This window comes from Trachypithecus francoisi, unplaced genomic scaffold (genome assembly GCF_009764315.1).
Source record: "Trachypithecus francoisi isolate TF-2019V2 unplaced genomic scaffold, Tfra_2.0 Lachesis_group15, whole genome shotgun sequence".
NCBI lineage: Eukaryota > Metazoa > Chordata > Mammalia > Primates > Cercopithecidae > Trachypithecus > Trachypithecus francoisi.
In genome coordinates this window covers 24,606,557-24,624,600 of record NW_022681460.1, presented here as the reverse complement: position 1 = coordinate 24,624,600, position 18,044 = coordinate 24,606,557, and the positions used below count along the sequence as shown (strand labels likewise).

Genomic DNA, 18,044 nt, shown 5'->3' with positions numbered 1-18,044 from the left:
ACTAGATTTACCTTTTTCAGAGACTATTTCCACTTTTAGATGGACCTGTGGAATGATTCTCTTATTATTTCTGATTCTTTTATTCTAAAAAATGGAGCAGTCCAAATTTGCACAATGGCCATGCTATCACAACCCCAAAACTATAAAATTGTACTATATACCTTTTAAACTTTTTTCTTATATATAGATTTTGTTCAACAAGTCACTGCCTCAAATGTCTGGGAAATTGTGCTGAGAGATATTATTCTTAGGTATTCTGTATAGTATTTGAAAGATTAAGAAGTATTTAATAGTAAACTTATTAATAATTATTTATGCTTATTAGAAACTTGTTACCTAAAGTAATTTGGGGTTTCCAGTTACAACAGACGCTAGACTGTAAGATCTTTGAAAAAAAGAACATTGCCTCATCTCTGCTTCTCTAACTAGAGTTGTAGGCACATAATAGATTATCATTGAATGGTCAAATAAGTAAAAGAACTCATACAGAAATAATAAGCTGGTTGTTCGTTGTTCAGTGAAACCAAATGGTCCTAATTATTTTCTGAATGTATATTTGATCTAATTGTACTATCATTTTGATCAAGTTCTTTCTTTAACAAGTACTTAAGGACTAATGAAATCCTTTACAAAAAAAGTACTTTAGATTAAAAAATAGTTTGCATTTTAAAACTCTGTAAAATGTGCACTAAGGTCCACACTGATGCCCAATATGCAGCCTATATCTACAGAAGCTTTTCAAATATTTGGATGCAGATTTTGAAGTCCTAACGTATGCTGCTCCAATTTCATAAAAAATTTTACTTAGCAAATGAAACAACTATGTATTTCAGTTCCAAAAGAAAAATAAAATTATTTCCATGGGTTTACACAAAGAATAAAAACTGTTGCATTGAGATATCAAAAACATGTAGAACTAATAGGTTCAGTGAAGTATAACTAAACAAAATACAAAAATCAATATGTGATATACAAAAATCAGTGATATTTTCATACAATGGTAATGAACAATCTGAAAATGAAATTAAGAAAACAATTCTATTTACAATAGCATCCAAAATAATAACACAGAAATAAATTTTACAAAATAAGTGCAAAACTTACCTTCTCATTTATAATGCTGAAAGAAATGTTAACAGACCTAAATAACTGGGAAGATATATAATGTTCATGGATTGAAGGACTCAATATTTTAAGAAGACAATACTTTCCACATTGATCTAGAGATTCATTACTACCCCTATCAAAGTCTTAGCTCACATTTTTGCAGAAATTGATGAACTGACTCTAAAATTTATATGGGAATTGAAAGAACCCATAAGAATCAAAATAGTCTTGAAAGAGAAAAAAATTAGAGTACTCACATTTTGCAATTTCAAATGTGCTACAAAGCTACAATCATCAAGACATTATGAAACTGGCATACAATTTGACATATAGATGAATGGAATGGAAGTGAGAGCCAAAATATAGCTTCATATCTATGATTTACTGATTTTCAACAAGGACATTAAAGCGATTTAATGGAGGAAGAATATTCTTTTCAACAAATGATGCTAGGACAACTGGGTGTCAACCTGCAAAAGAATGAAGTTGAACTTCTAGCTCACACCATATAAAAAAATCAACTTAAAATAGATCAAAGACTCTAATGTCACAGGTAAAACTAGAAAATCCTTAGAAGAAAATATAGGCATAAATCTTTGTGACCTGTTGGTAGGCAATGATTTCTTAGATATGACACCAAACACACAAGGAATCAAACAAAAAAAAATAGATAAATTAGACTTATTTAAAATAAAAAACCCTTTGTGCTTCAAAGGACAATACCAAGAAAGTGAAGAGAAACAGAGAGAAAGAAAATATTTGCAAATCATTACATCTGATAAGGGATTTGAATTTGGAATATAAAAGAACACTGAGAACTCAACAATAAAAAGACAGCCCAACTAAAAATTAGGCAAATAATCTGAGTAGACATTTTTCTAAAGAAGACACGCAAATGACAAAAAGCCCATGAAAAGATGCTCAACACCATTGGTCATTAGAAAATTAAAAATCAAAGCCACAATGCGACACCATTTTATACTTACTAAAATGACTATAATCAAAAAGACAAATCATAACAAGGGTTGGCAAAGGTGTAGAGAAATTAGAATTTTCATACATTGCTTGTGGAAGGGTAAACAGACACTTTGGAAAACAGCTTGGTACTTCCTTCAAATGTTAAAAAGAGTAACCACGTGGTCCAGTAATTCCACTCCTAGTTATATACCCAAGAGAAAGCAAAACATACACTCAAATAAAAACTTATTCATAAATCTTCATAGCAGCAGTATTCATAATAGGCAAAACATGAAAACAACCGAAAGTCTGTCAACTGATAAGCAAAATATTACATATTCAATACACAGAAATATTATTCTGTCTGAAAATGAATATAGTACTGATGCTTCAACAACATGGATTCTACAAAGTGAATAAATCTTGAAAACATTATGCTAAGTTAAAGCATAATGGGAGGAAATGGAGAGTGACTAATAATAGACACATGATTTTTTATCAGTGTGATGAAAATGTTCTAAAATTGATTGTGGTGATGGTTGTATAACTGTGAACATCCTAAAATCCAAAGAGTTGTATACTTTAAATGGTTTAATTGTATGGTACACAAATGATATCTCAATAAAGCTATTAAAAAGATGTCATAGTTGAACCTGTGTGTTGAAACTAGGTTTACATCAAACCTTCTCTCCATATTTTATAGATAATTTACTAAAGCAAAACTAATAATAATTTCATAATGACATTCATTCCAGATGAGGAAACTAATTCTTCCTTTTAGGCCAAGGAAATTAAAAACAATTCTTATCTGAAGATTCGCTGACACAGACCAGAAAGAGACCATATATTTAATTTCCTGCTTCATCTCTTCTGAAGATGGCAGGGAGACTCTAGTTTGTAATACAATAGTGAGGATTCAGAGTCAGCCACTTGGAGACCAACTTGCTCATGTGGTGCAGCCCCATATCATTCCTGATTCCAAAATGCATCCTCTTTTAGGGACAGGTGACTATAATATTATAACATCATCTCACTTAGGCAGAGTCATCTTCCTTGAATGAGTCAACTCATGGAAGATAAACACCAGGTGGTTCTGTCTCAGTGCTCAGCAGTGACTGAAAATTTTGGGCCAAGCACAGTGGCTCATGCATGTAATCCCAGTACTTTGGGAGGCCAAAGCAGGAGGATTACTTGAGCTCAGGAGTTCAAGACCAGCCTGAGCAACATGGCAAGACTCTGTCTCTACAAAAAATACAAAAACTACTGGGTGTGGTAGCGTGGCTCATGTCTGTGGTCTTGAGAGACTGACGCACATGAGGCTCACTTGAGCACAGGAAGTTGAGGCTGCAGTGAGCCTACTGTTACATAACAGTAACAGAACTGTTTATCAGCAAAAGTAGATTGCCTTGTGAAAGGTAGCATCTAGATACAGTAGAAAATAAGGAGGTAAGTTGACAAGTAGGTACTTTATATCTATCTCTCAGAGCATGATTTTTTGATGACAGATAATGTTAAGTTTCTGAACATGCAGATATGTTAATCAAATTCTGGACATAGTGACTCCTCTTCAATCAATATATGGTACTATGTAACCACTCCAAGAAGCCCAGCCTTGAAATTGTAAGCATTAACCATACTGCTATTTATTTTTAAATTACTTTAAGTCTAAAAACAGATGAACACCAAATACAGTGTATAAACTTTTATTAATTTCTCTATTTAAAAAGTACAAGTAAGCATACTATTTAAAAAATGGGAAACTTTAAATATTGATCATGTATTTGATGATATTATTGAATTGTTATTAACTCTCTTGGGTGTGGTAATTACATTGTAGATGTAAAGGAGAATGTCTTTTTCTTAGGACATAGGTGCCCACATATTTAAGAGTGAAGTGTTTTGACATCTACAATGTGTTTTCAAATGTTTTAGAAAAATAAATACATATATAGAGAGGAAAATTGTATCTGAGAACATGTTGACAATTGGTAAATCTGAGTGAAGGTTATATAGGTGTTCATTGTCTTATTCTTTCAACTCTTTGGCAGCTTTTAATTTTTCAAAATTAAAAGGAAAAGTTATTATATTACATATCAATGGCAACCATATCTATATTCAATGGTCTGCTTTGTTTTCTGGTATTAATTCTACCCATTTGTTTATTTACTTATGCATTTGTTCGTATGATCAATGTTTACTGAGCACCTACTATGTGCCAGAAGGTAAGGATAAATGGATGAATATGGCATGGCTCCTACCATCAAAGAATTCATCATAGCCTATCACTTAACAGGAAAGACCACATTTCAGAATCAAAGATGCTGCAGTGACTCTCAGGAGGTGGACTACATTCAGAAAATCAAAGGAAAGGAGGGAGTATGGATAAACATTAACATGTATTGAGCATTCCCTTTACTGCAGTGAGGGAAGGTATGTGATTAAACATGCAATTACAATAAGCTTTGACTAGTGTTCTGTTATGACGGTAGGGTGTTATGGCAGTACATAGCTGCGGGGTCCTGACTTAGTCTGGAACACAAACTTGTGGCAGAAATGGCATTTATCTAAAACTTGAATTAATTACCCAACTAGACAGTGGAAAAACCACAGTGGGAAATCGTTTGCAAAGTTATTTGCAAAGTTTGTTATTGAGATGGAGCACAGCACCTAAGTTTGTTTGTTTCAGTCTGGTTGAAGCATACATTAAATGCTAGAGGAGAAGCTAGAAATCAGACAAGACGGCAGTCAGGAGCACAATCATGAGGCATCTCTAAGCCTTGATAAAGAGTTCAGCCTTCATCCTAAAAGAATGGGAGGATTTTAAGCGAGGGAATGACATGACAGGATCTGCATTTTAGGAAGAACATGCTTCCCACACTGAGGAAAATGGATTGGGGGGAACAATATCAGACCTAGGCAGACCTAAGGTATTGTACATTTTGTTTTATTTGCCCCGAAGTCTACTTTATCTGATATTAATATAGCTCTCCTACTTTCCTTTGAGTAATATTTGCATGGTTTATCTTTTTCTATCCTTCCACTTTAAATCTGCCTATATTGTTATATTTGAAGTGAGTTTCTTATAAAAAGCATATATTTTGGTCATGTTTTTAACAAACTGTTCCAATCTCTGTCTTTTAATGGGTGTATATAGGCCATGCATATTCAATGTAAATACTGATATGTTGAAACTTAAGTCTTCCATTTTTCCCGTTTGTTCTATTGTTTTCTGTTTTGTTTTTCCTGCCATTCTGTGAGTAATTTAAACAATTTTTAGAATTCCATTTTGATGTACCCATACGATTTTTTCAAGTATATATCTTTGTATAGCTTTTTAAAGTGGTTGCTTTAGTGGCTATGTGTATATATATTTATACACACACACACACATTTATGTATATATATGCACATAAATATATATAGCCGCTATATATATTTATATGTTAAATATTTTATACATATTATATATTAAATATATATAGCCACTATATATATATATAAATGTAAAACTTACCGTAGCCTATTGATGTTGTCATTTTACCAGTCTGAGTTAAGTACAGAAATCATATCTGCTTTTACATTTTTTGTCTTAAATATTTCCACAATCCATATTTATAACCACATCAGATTGTTCCAATTTTTGCTTCAACAGCCAGAATTCTTTAAAAAACTCAAGAGGAGAAAAAAAGTCTACTTTATTTACCCATATTTTTGCTTACCGTGTTCTTTATTTGTAATCTTTCCAAAAGATTTCTTCTTTTGTCATTTTATTCCTGTTTAGGAATCTTCTTTCAGGAATTTTTAAAGGGTAGATCTGCTGGTTATAAATTCTCTTAGTATTTCTTTATCTGATAATGTCTTGATTTCTTCATTCATGAGGGATATTTTTGGTGGGTATAGGATTTGGGGTTGATAATTCTTTTTTTTTTTTTTTCTTTCAGAACTTGAAAAAATGTTTTCTATTTCCTTCTGGCCTGCATGGTTTCTGATGAAAAGTCTCTTTAAATTTAAATTGTTTTTCCTAATAGATAAGGTATCATTTCTGTCTCTCTGCTTTCAAGATTTTTTTCTTTGTCTTTAGTTTTTATAAGTTTGACTATTATAGGTCTTCGTATGAATTTCTTTGGGCTTCTCCCTTTTGGGGGTCACTTAACTTTTTGAATCTGTGTACATTTATATCTTATGCCAGATTTGGAATGTTTTTAGCTATTGTTTGTTAGAGTATTTACCAGCTCTGCTGTCTTTCTCCTCTCCCTTTAAGACTCTAATTACAATAACGCTAAATCTTTTGCTATGGTCTCACAGGTCCCTGAGGCTCTGTTCACTTTTTGTTTAGTCTTTCTTCTCTCTGTCATCCATATTGTATAATTTCTATTGATATCTTTTCAAGTTCATTGACTATTTCTTCTGTCCCCTCTATTCTGCTGCTGAGTCCTTCCACTGAGTTTTACAATTTGATTCTTCTGTTGTTTTAGTTCTAAAATTCACATTGGTTTTTATTTATATCTCCTACTTCTTTATTTTCTTTTATTTGCTTTTTATTGCTATTTATTATTCCATTTGAAGCAATACTTTTTATGATGGCTGCTTTAAAACCTTTTTTCAGATAATTCTAACATTTCTATTAGCTCAGTGTTGACATCTGTTGATTGTCTGGTGTATTACACCATTCTCCCACTGCTATGAAGAAATACCCAAGACTGGGTAATTTATAAGGGAAAGAGGTTTACTTCACTCACAGTTCCACACGGCTAGGGAGGCCTCAGGAAACTTACAATCATGGCAGAAGGCAAAGGAGAAGCAGGCACCTTCTTCACAGGGTGGCAGGACTGAGTGAGTGCAAGCAGAGGAAATGCCAGACGCTTATGAAAGGGAAGAGGCTTTCTACTTCCTGGTGAGGGTGAGAGTACCAGTTTCCTACTGTCATCCATCTGACACCACCCTAGTGGGGAATGTGAGGTGGTGGTTTGGGCACCTAGCTTGAGGCGTACAAGAGTGGAAGTCTAGGCTCCCACTGGGCCTTTGCTGGCTTATGTGGGAATGGGCCATAGTTTTTTCTGTGGTGTCTGGCTTGAGCAGAGAGATTATTATCTAAGAATTTTTGTTTTTTCTAGCTCTTTGACTAGAGAGAGCAGCTTTTTGTTGGGGGTTATCATCTGCATTGCTATGTAGTCAGATTCTTCAGCTCTAAGTCTGAGATCTATAAGGCAAAAGCAAATATAAAAAAAAAAAAAATGCAGGGAACTCACCACATTTTTCTTCGCTTCCAATATCCCTAGCCAGTCTGCCATCTTCTCTCCCACTTTCAGAGTCTTTTTGTGCTTGTTTTATATATAATGTTCAGAAATTTTAGTTGTACTTCAGGGGAGAAATAGATAAAAGTATGTCTACTCAAACTTCCCCAAAGCAGACATTTCCTTTTTGGTGTTTATTGAAAAGAGATATATTTAGGATACAGAATTAGCTTGACTTGATTTGTTAAATGTGGACCTTAGAAAGTGTTGTCTAAGGTCCTTAGAGCAATAATGCCCCAATTTGGGGCATCCCTTTATCCCAGGCCCAATGTCTCTGTTTCTATGAAAACAGATTTACTTTCAGTTATAATTTTGTGTTATCATTTTAGTTATATTGCCTGTGTTGATAAAGAACATTCCAAGCACTTTGGGAGGCTGAGGCAGGTAGATCACGAGATCAGGAGATCAAGACCATCCTGGCTAACACGGTGAAACCGTGTCTCTACTAAAAATACAAAAAAAAAAAAATTAGCCAGGCGTGGTGGTGGGCCCCTGTAGTCCCAGCTACTCGTAAGGCTGAGGCAGGAGAATGGCGTGAATCAGGGAGGTGGAGCTTGCAGTGAGCTGAGATCGCGCCACTGCACTCCAGCCTGGGCGACAGAGCGAGAGTCCATCTCAAACAAACAAACAAAAAAACCATTCCAGACTACCGCAGGGATTAAGGGTGGTAAGAGAACACTTTGGTGATATTCTAGAGTGAGGCGGAACAATTAACATACTAAGGATGAAGAACTAGGTTCCGGGCTTAAGGTGACATCAGTGGATATCAGACTTATTTGAAAACTGGTCTTTTTTTTTTCTATGATGATCTTGTTTTATCTTAAACCATTTTAATCAGTAATTTTTTTACATTAATCTATATTAATTCTGATTGTTAATTTTTCTCCCCTCACTTTCTCTTTTTTGGTCATTTCTTTTATCATAAATAAGGTAAAATTTTCTTCTACCATTGTTTTCTGTTCCTCCAAGCCTATAAAAGTATTCATAAAGTAAAATTATAGTATTATGTGAAATAGATGTTGTAGAAATCGGATGTGATTTATAATCATTTGGGGGTTGGAATAGGACAACTAGTTAGTCATGTATAAAAAAAGCATTTCATTTGCTGCAATCTGGTAAATAACTATTAAATCTATTCTCTGATTTTCTGGCTACTTTTGCAAGAAAGAATTATGGTAGTTTTGAAAGTAAAATTTACTTTCAGTATTGAAAAGATTTTTAAAAAAATACTGTAGGAATATTAGCCTTTAATTATTTATTTAACAACTTTCTATTATCACAGGAATTAAATTGAGGATTATATATTAATTCCAGGAAAAACAGCTGTTCTAACTATTATCTCCTTTTGGCAGAAGGATATATATAAATTCAGAGAATATAGAAGTATAATTGGCCGGGCGCGGTGGCTCAAGCCTGTAATCCCAGCACTTTGGGAGGCCGAGACGGGCGGATCACGAGGTCAGGAGATCGAGACCATCCTGGCTAACACGGTGAAACCCGTCTCTACTAAAAATACAAAAACTAGCCGGGCGAGGTGGCGGGCGCCTGTAGTCCCAGCTACTCAGGAGGCTGAGGCAGGAGAATGGCGTAAACCTGGGAGACGGAGCTTGCAGTGAGCTGAGATCGGCCACTGCACTCCAGTCCGGGCGACAGAGCGAGACTCCGCCTCAAAAAAAAAAAAAAAAAAAAAAAAAAAGAAGTATAATTAAAAAAAATTTTAACCCTAGTTGGTCAGACAATTTAACATCTAAACTCAAAGTTGCTGATATAGTTTGGATATTTGCCCCACCCAAAGCTCATGTTGAAATGTAATCCTCAGTGTTGGAGGTGAGGCCTGATGGGAGGTGATTAGATCATCCGGGTGAATTTCTCATGAATGGTTTAGCGCCATTCCTTTGATGCTGTCCTCATGAGAGTGAGAGAGTTCAAGCAAGATCTGGTTGTTGTACAGTGTGGTGCAACCCTTCCACCCTGCTCCTGCTTTCTCCATGTGATATTCTGCTCCCTCTTTGCCATGATTGGAAGCTTCTTGAGGCCTCCCAGAAGCAGATGCTGCTGTGTTTCTTGTACAGCCCACAGAACTGTGAGCCAATCAAACTTTTCTTTATAAATTATCCAGTCTCGGGTATTTATTTATAGCTATGCAAGAGCACCCTAATACAGTTGCTTTAAAAATATTAATAATAAGAACTTAAAGAATTTGGTTGATGTTGCCCGGGCGCGGTGGCTCAAGCCTGTAATCCCAGCACTTTGGGAGGCCGAGACAGGCGGATCACGAGGTCAGGAGATCGAGACCATCCTGGCTAACACGGTGAAACCCCGTCTCTACTAAAAAATACAAAAAACTAGCTGGGCGAGGTGGCGGGCGCCTATGGTCCCAGCTACTCGGGAGGCTGAGGCAGGAGAATGGCGTGAACCCGGGAGGCGGAGCTTGCAGTGAGCTGAGATCCGGCCACTGCACTCCAGCCTGGGCGACAGAGCGAGACTCTGTCTCAAAAAAAAAAAAAAAAAAAAAGAATTTGGTTGATGTGATGGAAAGACTAGAGAGACAGCAACTCTGTTTCCCTAATCGTTTTTTTTCTAGCATCAGATTATCAATAATCTCAGAGCTCACTCAATTTAGACATAGAATAATTTGTTAAAATTGTTTCCTTAAAATCTTGATCCATATTTCTAACTTTCCTACTGTCTGTTTTAGAACTGGTGCATCTGAAGAATTTTGCTTTTCACTCCAGAAAATAGTATTGGGCTTATTACTGTATTTCATATTATCTCAGCTAAACTTCCCTCTTGGTGTATGTTGAGGGCTGATTTACAAACAATACCCAGATGCAAGCAGTTTCTTAACTGCTTTCTGCCAACCTCTCATTAGCATGTAGTCAAGGTGATTCATGACAAGCATAAGTATTACCATTGATTCAGTACTAAGATGAGTACAATTGGCAATGTAGAGTTCAAGGGAATAGTGGAAGGCCTCATGAAAAGACGTGATGTCACTGATGGAAAGTGTAGTATATGGAAGCAGGTGATAAAGGCAGCAATGGCATGGGGTGATAATTGATTGTTCTTGATACAAATGGAGAATTTATGATAATGAAATCTCAGTCCTAGTGATACACCTGCACGTTCTAGGAAGAAGGGGGAGGCCAGGGTAGACAGCAAGGAATGAGCAAATGGAAAGAAGATGGAACTTGATATCAAAAATAGGTAAACTTCTAAATAAAGAGAGGTAACAGGATTACTCGAGTGTCTGTGTTAAGAATCGACTCTAGGCAGGAGAATGGCGTGAACCCGGGAGGTGGTGAGCCGAAATTGCGCCACTGCACTCCAGCCTGGGTGACACAGCGAGACTCCTTCTCAAAAAAAAAAAAAAAAAAAAAAAAAAAAAAAAAAAAAGAGAGAATGTACTATAGGGGAAAAGTTGAGTGAAGGTTTTGAAGCCAGAAGCGCTAAGATATGCTAATACAAAATGTGGAAAATGAGAGAAAAGAGGCAGTTCACTCTATATTTATTGAATCAGTATAGGTATCAGACATAGTGCCAAGTATCTTGGCATAGAAAGATAGAAAAACAGATGATCTATTTTTTTTTCCTTTTTACTGCAAGAGTAAAAGCCAAATTATATCTTATGCCCTAGTACCCACATATTGTATGTTTGTGTTTGCATAACTGAAACAAAGATTTCAAAAAACTATATTTACCCATGCAATATATAATAATATAAGACATAAGATAAATTTAAAATATGACCTTAATAGTATTAAAATACAATGTTCTTTTGTACTTCATTTTCAAAATGCTGGTCACAATTGATTAAATCAGTGGTTCTCAAGCATTTTGATTTCAGGAACTCTACTCCCTTAAAAATTGCTGAGGACCATAAAAAGCTTTCCTAAAAGTTACTTGCAGCATCGGATCTAAAACTGTGTCAATAAACTTTAAGTGCATTGTCATTAAAATTAATTGACTTATCTTGTACTGTGAATGGATCTTTTACCCATGTATGATTTTGGATTATCATGCATTGGCCATTTGGAAAATATTGGTTCACTGAGTTATGAAGATTTTCCAAATATTTGCAAACTTCATTATATAATAGTTAAAAATCACATTTGTTAATATCACCATTGATCTCTTCCAAAGAGTCATTAAGTTTTTGGGAAGCTATCAAGCTCACAGTGTTGGATACAAGGTTTTTAAAGTTCCAGTTTTCCTTGAAACTTAAACTTTCTGGTGGGCAAAAATGATATAAAATAACTTTGTTCATGTTAAAGAAAATCTCAGCCAAATATCCTAGTCTGCATAACAATAGAGTTAGTCATTCTTGAAAGTAAAAATGGTATCCCACCAAAAAAAGTACCCAGTTCAGCTTGCAACTGAATTGAATAATTTCTCTCAAGATAACATCTTATTTCACTATTCCCATTTTGTCACAAAGAATATTAGAAAGATGTATACTAAAGGTTGAGATGAATAATAATACTTTTTCAGTTTTTTTAGGACATTTTAAAGTGAAAGGCATTTTTCTTTGAAATGGTGAATTACAGCAGTGAAGAATAAATACTGTGTACAGTATGGTACCACCATTAGTGCAAATGTCAGCATAATGGAAAAGGCAACTCGCAACTTAATGTTATGATGACAATTTTGACTTCATAGATTTCCTGAAAAGTCTTGGGACCCCCAGGGCCCCATAGATGACACTTTGGGAACTACAAGTTGTTTTGACAACTCACTATCAGGTGGCAAACCACAGTTTGATATACAGAGTACGCTAGGGCAGGAAAATTTTGAAAGATAGAAATTTGGAGAAAATAAAAAAAAATCTTTGAGCCGGATTTTAATTTCGTCCCCACCTACTAAAATCATGGCTAATAATGGGATGAGATGGAATTAAATTTAAGTTTATACAACTGCAAAGCCTTTATTCTTTCCAATGTGAATGCCATCATTTCATAAGAAAATCATATCAAAAATAATTATTTTTTTCAAAAAATATTTACTTAGTATCTGCTATAAGCAAGATCCTCTTCTAGCATCAGAATCCCTGTGATTCCAGGTACAAGAGATGAGTATTCTTTTAGTGCAGTGGTAAGAAATCTTTTTAAAAGTAGATGAAACAAGCAAAATAATATTTTAGATAGTGCAAAATCCTATAATAGAAATATGGAAATGTTAGAGGGGTACTACCCAGGCCTCATACTTTAAAGGGCTCCACTGTGGCCCTGCTGTCACACCCCTACTTACAAAGCCTCCCTGGGGACAAGAGCCACAGGGGTGAACACTCACAGGACTGTGTGGCAAAGTAGGGAGGTTGGACTGAGCTCTACATAGATACTAGTGCAAGGCTTTTCTTTGTCCGGGATGAAGTGGGATGGGAAGGAAGGTGGGCATGGGGCAGGAGGCTCCATTTATACTTTTGCCTTTTCCTGCAAATGTTAAGAGTAGGCCTCCAGGTTGGTGGATTGCTTGAGTCCAACAGTTCGAGACCAACGTGGGCAACATAGTGAAACCTTGTCTCTATAAAAAACACAAAAAATACAAAAAATATCCTGGAGTGGTGGCAGGTGCCTGTAATCTCAGCTACTCAGGAGACTGAGGTGGGAGGATCACTTGAGCCTGGGAGGCACAGGTTGCAGTGAGGTGAGATCATATCACTGCACTCCAGCCTGGGCAACAGAGTGGATCTTGTCTCAAAAAAAAAAAAAAAAGTAGGCCTGAATAAAGGGATGGACTGGGTGCTAAGTTTAGGCCTATTTACAGTTGAGAAAAACAGTAAGCTATAGTCAAACATAGACTAGGTACTTTTGTAGACATCTCACCTCACATCACATCAAACATCAAAAATATACCACAGTAAATGTTAACTTTTGCTATAAAAATTTTGAGACATCTTTGTAGTTTTGTTCTTGCTAGAATTTGGCCATGAGAAACTCATATTTAAGTTATGATTTGATTTTTTTGGCAATTATTATGTATACTTGGGAACTCTTGAGAAAAGGAAAAGTATAAACAACAAACTATTTAGAAACAATGCAATTTGTTCATTTTTTAAAAATTAAAAATATGACCAGCAATGGTGGCTTGTGCCTGTAATCCCAGCAGTTTGGGAGGCTGAGGTGGGCAGATCACTTGAGCTCAGGAGTTTGAGACCAGCCTGGCCAACATAGTGAAACCACACAGCTGCTAAAAATAATAAATAAAATAAAATAAATAGCTGGGGCATCGTGGGCCATGCCTGTAATCTCAGCTACCCAGGAGGCTAAGGCATGAGAATCGCTTGAAGCTAGGCAGAGTGAGACTCTGCCTCAAAAAAGAAGTTAAAAATATTTAAATCGGACAGAACATGCTTAATAATATTTTCTTATGTTATATCAAAATATTTATTATTTGTGAATCTGAGGCTTGTTTACATTTTGCAATAATATTGTTTTCAGATCTCACATATTTCCTAGGTCCTTGAAAAGTTTATATTATGTACAATGGGCTCATGTCTTACAGTATAATTTGATATTTTAGGGCTTAGACTTACAGTTTGTTGTCCAATAGAGTATCCACTAGCCACATACAGCTATTTAAATTTAAATTTATGAAAATTAAAAATTCAGTTCCCCAGATGCAATAGTCACATTTCAAGTGCCCAGTGGGGGTTAGTGGCTACCATACTGAAGAGCACAAATATGGGACATTTGCATCACTGAGAAAGTTTTACTGGACAACATCGATCTAACCCAATCTTAGCTGTGGAATTACAAACACTGATGTTATCTTCAGGCTACAAATTGAGTTAGGTATAACGTAGTGGGAGAAAGTTCTCTCAGTGAGATTGTAAAGGAAAAGGGTATGAAGAAGACAGATAGAGTTTGGAGACTGCTTTGGAGAGAGATCTCCAAACCACGTACAGATAAATAACTGGGAACTGACTGCAGAGTGAAAAGAAATGCTGCGGGAAAATGTGAACAAATAAGAAGATAGAAAAGCTGATACAGATAACTTAAAAAAACTGGAAAACCTTGAAAATGAGGATTTGTGGCTCTTGAGAAAATGAGAGACTATTTAGTCAAAGATGAGAAAATCTGATTCAGGTATTCCTCTGTTTGCATTGAGAGGAAGAGGCAGACCTCCGAGATAATACAGAGAAAATAACAACCAAATATGGTAGCTTATTAAACGTGATAAGGAAACAAAAGCTCCTAGAAGACAGAAGACAAAGGAGAGATAACTCTGCAGAGCTAGTGCAATTGAGAAGGGTCCTTTTTGTGACTGGTGAAAACTTGAGAGGAAACAGACACTTGAGTGTTCATGCTTTTCAACTGAGAGGGTGGTTTAGAGTGTGTCACCATCAGAAAACAGGAAGAAATGTGGGATTTGGTGCAGCCAGGGGTCAGGGAGTAAATCATTCACCAAAAAAGAAAGCAAAAGACCTGAAACAGATGGATTTTCTCAAGGAAGAAAGAAAATCAACAGAATCCTTGTTTGAAGGGACCCTCTGCTCAGTGAGAGGAAAGAAAAGCAATGTTAAAAGGAATGCAAAAGAAAGTGTCAGTAAGGTGTGAAACGCCCAGAAGACAGACACTTCTGAAAGTTAGTAGGAAGATCTTAGGGGAAAGGAACACAGAGAACCATGAGTACAAAAAAACTTTGAGATAAAAATAGAAAATGAGTAGATCTGTAACTTTACCTCACTGAAAACTTTTCTCTTAGTGCTTGAACATGAAGGCAAGAAATACCTTGGCCCTAAAATATGGTGAAATAGATAGAAAATTCTGGAATTGGGACTTTTCATATAAGAAAAATAGGCACACAAATTTGTGAGGTGACAACAGAGGATATATGGTTCAATGATTAAGCCAGGGTTTAAAAGAGCTGAGGCATACATTCAGTTATTCAGTAAGAACAACTAAAACTTGTAAAGCACTTATTGTTTCCAGAGGTCTTTTCCTTGAGCGTATTATCTTATTTAAGTTCTAACATGCAGCCTGCGAAGAAGGCAGTACTCTCACTCCCATTTCACAGATGGTCAGTGAATGAACTGAGGTAAGAAGATCATTATTTGTTTTGGTATAGCAGGAAGCGACAGACAACAAGCTAAATGTCAGCTTTGTCTTCTGTAGTCCTTTCAGTCCTTCTTTCTGAATCAGGAAAGATTCCCTTGTACCCCTCGCAGGGTGTGTGATGGGAATGTGGCTCGCTTCTTCGGTCCCCCGCTGCTCAAACCTCTAGGTGAACATACAGGCAGGCAGGCTGTGGGGTTCTGACCCCACCGCAGTGTCTAGGAGTGAATGCTTACAGCTTCTGAAGCCCCAGTGGGTGTGTGTTACAGGGTGCTCTCTTACTTTGCCAATCTATAAGCACATTGTGTTAACCAGTTTAATTAGACTCCCTTCCTTATAACAAGGACAGAAGGATTTCTGATCCTGGGGTTCTTGCCTTGGTGTACTGGTAGAATTGGATCACTCGTGGGCTTGGAGAATGAGTGTAAAGTTGTATTGAGTGGAAGTAACTCTTAGCCAATGGGGGATCCACAAGGGAGATGGTCTTCCCCTGGAGTTGGGCCCCAGCTCTCCTCTGACTGCCCCGGCCAAACTCTGCCTCATCTCACTGGTGGATGGCCTGACTGCATGCTGGTGCTGACAAGCGTGCTTTTCTAGATGCCCACTCTAAACAACCAGCGTCTTGAATCTTCTGACGATGTGCTTCTCTTGACGTCTGGCCTCCTCTGTGTCTGCCTGCTAGCGTCTCCGGGGGTTTTTATGGGCACAGGATGGGGATGTGGCAGGCCAGGATGGTCTTGGGAAATGAAACATTTGGGCACGAAGGCAGGAGTGCCTGTCCTTTCCTAGGTCCATGGGGGTGGAGCCCTACCCAGGGACCACGCCCTCCTCTAGCCAGCACTTCCCTTCCCCACTTACGCATCACTTAAAGGAACCATGCTCTTCCCTTCCCAGCCCTTCTGTATTATTTCTACAGGCTTTAGGCTGCATTTAGGGGTTGTGTAAAATGTTTTTCCTACAACAACAAGCTTATACTTGTCTGTTGGACCCACCACCAATTTTGCAGACTAGAATCTATTTGCCCTGGAACTATGTAATATTCTAAAAGTTCAACCTTGGCCTGAAAAAATAGAAAAAGAGAGGTTTCCAAGGTACTAGCCTCTTTAGGTTTCTGTGTCACAAAATTGGTTTATATTTTGGCTTAAACCTATTGGAGGTACCTTATACCAGAGTAGATTTTGTGTCTTTCCAATGTTACCAAGGCTGTTTTGTCATAGAAAAAGATGAGAAGTTCCCGCCCCTACTGCTAGGAGCAGGGTTTGAGGTTAAAGTAAAATTTTATGTAGATGAAGCTGTACTTTACCAGTAACTCCCACAAAGAAAAAAAAAGTGTCAAGAGAAGTTTATTACTTTAAGAGCAAAGCAGAGCAACAATTCTTATTTGAGAGCTTTAATCAAGAATAGTTTTCTCATTGGAGACATGGATTAGTGACTTTTTAAAATTTCTGTTTCTACTGTGTGCATAAGAGAATGTAAAAGGGAATTAGAGACAATAAGTCTGATTTAAGATTCTAAAAAGATAAAGGAAACCCTTTACAAACAATTTAAAGAAGGTGGACAGCATCCTCATGTCAGTTTTCTGGTTAAAGGTTTCCTGTGGTTCTTACCTCCTCCTGGAAAGTCTAGATTGCTTAGCTTGCAAAGGGATGTCCCTCATCGGATGCCGCCAGCTTATCTTTCCAGTCTCATCACCTGCCAGTTTTACCATGTACTCTCCATTTCAACCATGCGGAAAGCTCCAAATGCACAATTGTGTTTGATGCCTCTATGTGCAATACACAGTTCCCATTGTCTGGAACCTTCTCCCTATATCCTGTTTGGTAAACTCTTACTCATTCTTCAAGAGCCACTTCTAATTTCACCTCCTTGTGAAACTTCTGGACCTCCCTGAGGCTGAGAATCTTAGTCAATTAGGGCTGCTATAATAAAATATCATAGACTGGGTGGGTTATAAACAACAGAAATTTACTCCTCCCAGTTCTAGAGGCTGGAAGTCTGAGATCAGTGTGCCTGCATAGTCAGGCTCTGTTGAGGGCCCTGTTCCAGGCTGCAGACTGACTTCTCCTTGGTTCCTCAGGCAGAAAGAGAGCAAGAGAGTACTCCGGAGTCCCTTTTAGAAAGGCACACATCCCATTGTTTTAGGGCTGTACCCCCATGATCTAAATTATCTCTCAAGGTCCCCACCTCTTAATATCATTGCACAAGGGGTTAGGCTATCAACATGTGAATTTTGAGGAGACACAAACATTCAATTCATAACACTGAGCCACTTTCCACTGGGTTTGCAGATAACTTCCTAGAAACTCTTACCGTAATGTTTATTACTCCATTCATTGCTTATGCATTTTCTCTGCCTCTAGTTTTTAAGCTCATTGAGGTAAAGGATCCCGCCTTAATAATCTCTGTGGTTGGGTGACAGCCTCCAAATATTTTAATATCAAGCATCATTTAATCTATAAACCTACTGCCTACTGAAGAAAGAGATGACTATATGATTGGTGTGAGGTGAATTGGAAGGGGGCTGAGGTATGAGGACAGGTTAAGGATGAGTAAGCAAACTAGCAGAGTTTTTGTTTATGTCTCCAAAGAATTTGCTCTAGAGTTTCAATTTTTTAAATAGTTGCTGTACAGT

General features: G+C 36.9%; 1 long non-coding RNA gene across 1 annotated transcript in view; it reads left to right on the top strand.

Annotated features, from left to right (window-relative positions):
- The first annotated feature begins 3,447 nt into the window (after positions 1-3,447).
- The window catches only part of LOC117097017, a 40,318-nt gene continuing 25,721 nt past the window's right edge, over positions 3,448-18,044 (top strand). The window contains exons 1-2 of the long non-coding RNA XR_004442769.1: positions 3,448-3,510; positions 4,358-4,494. This is a non-coding gene — a long non-coding RNA (uncharacterized LOC117097017). The remainder of the gene's footprint in view (positions 3,511-4,357; positions 4,495-18,044) is intronic.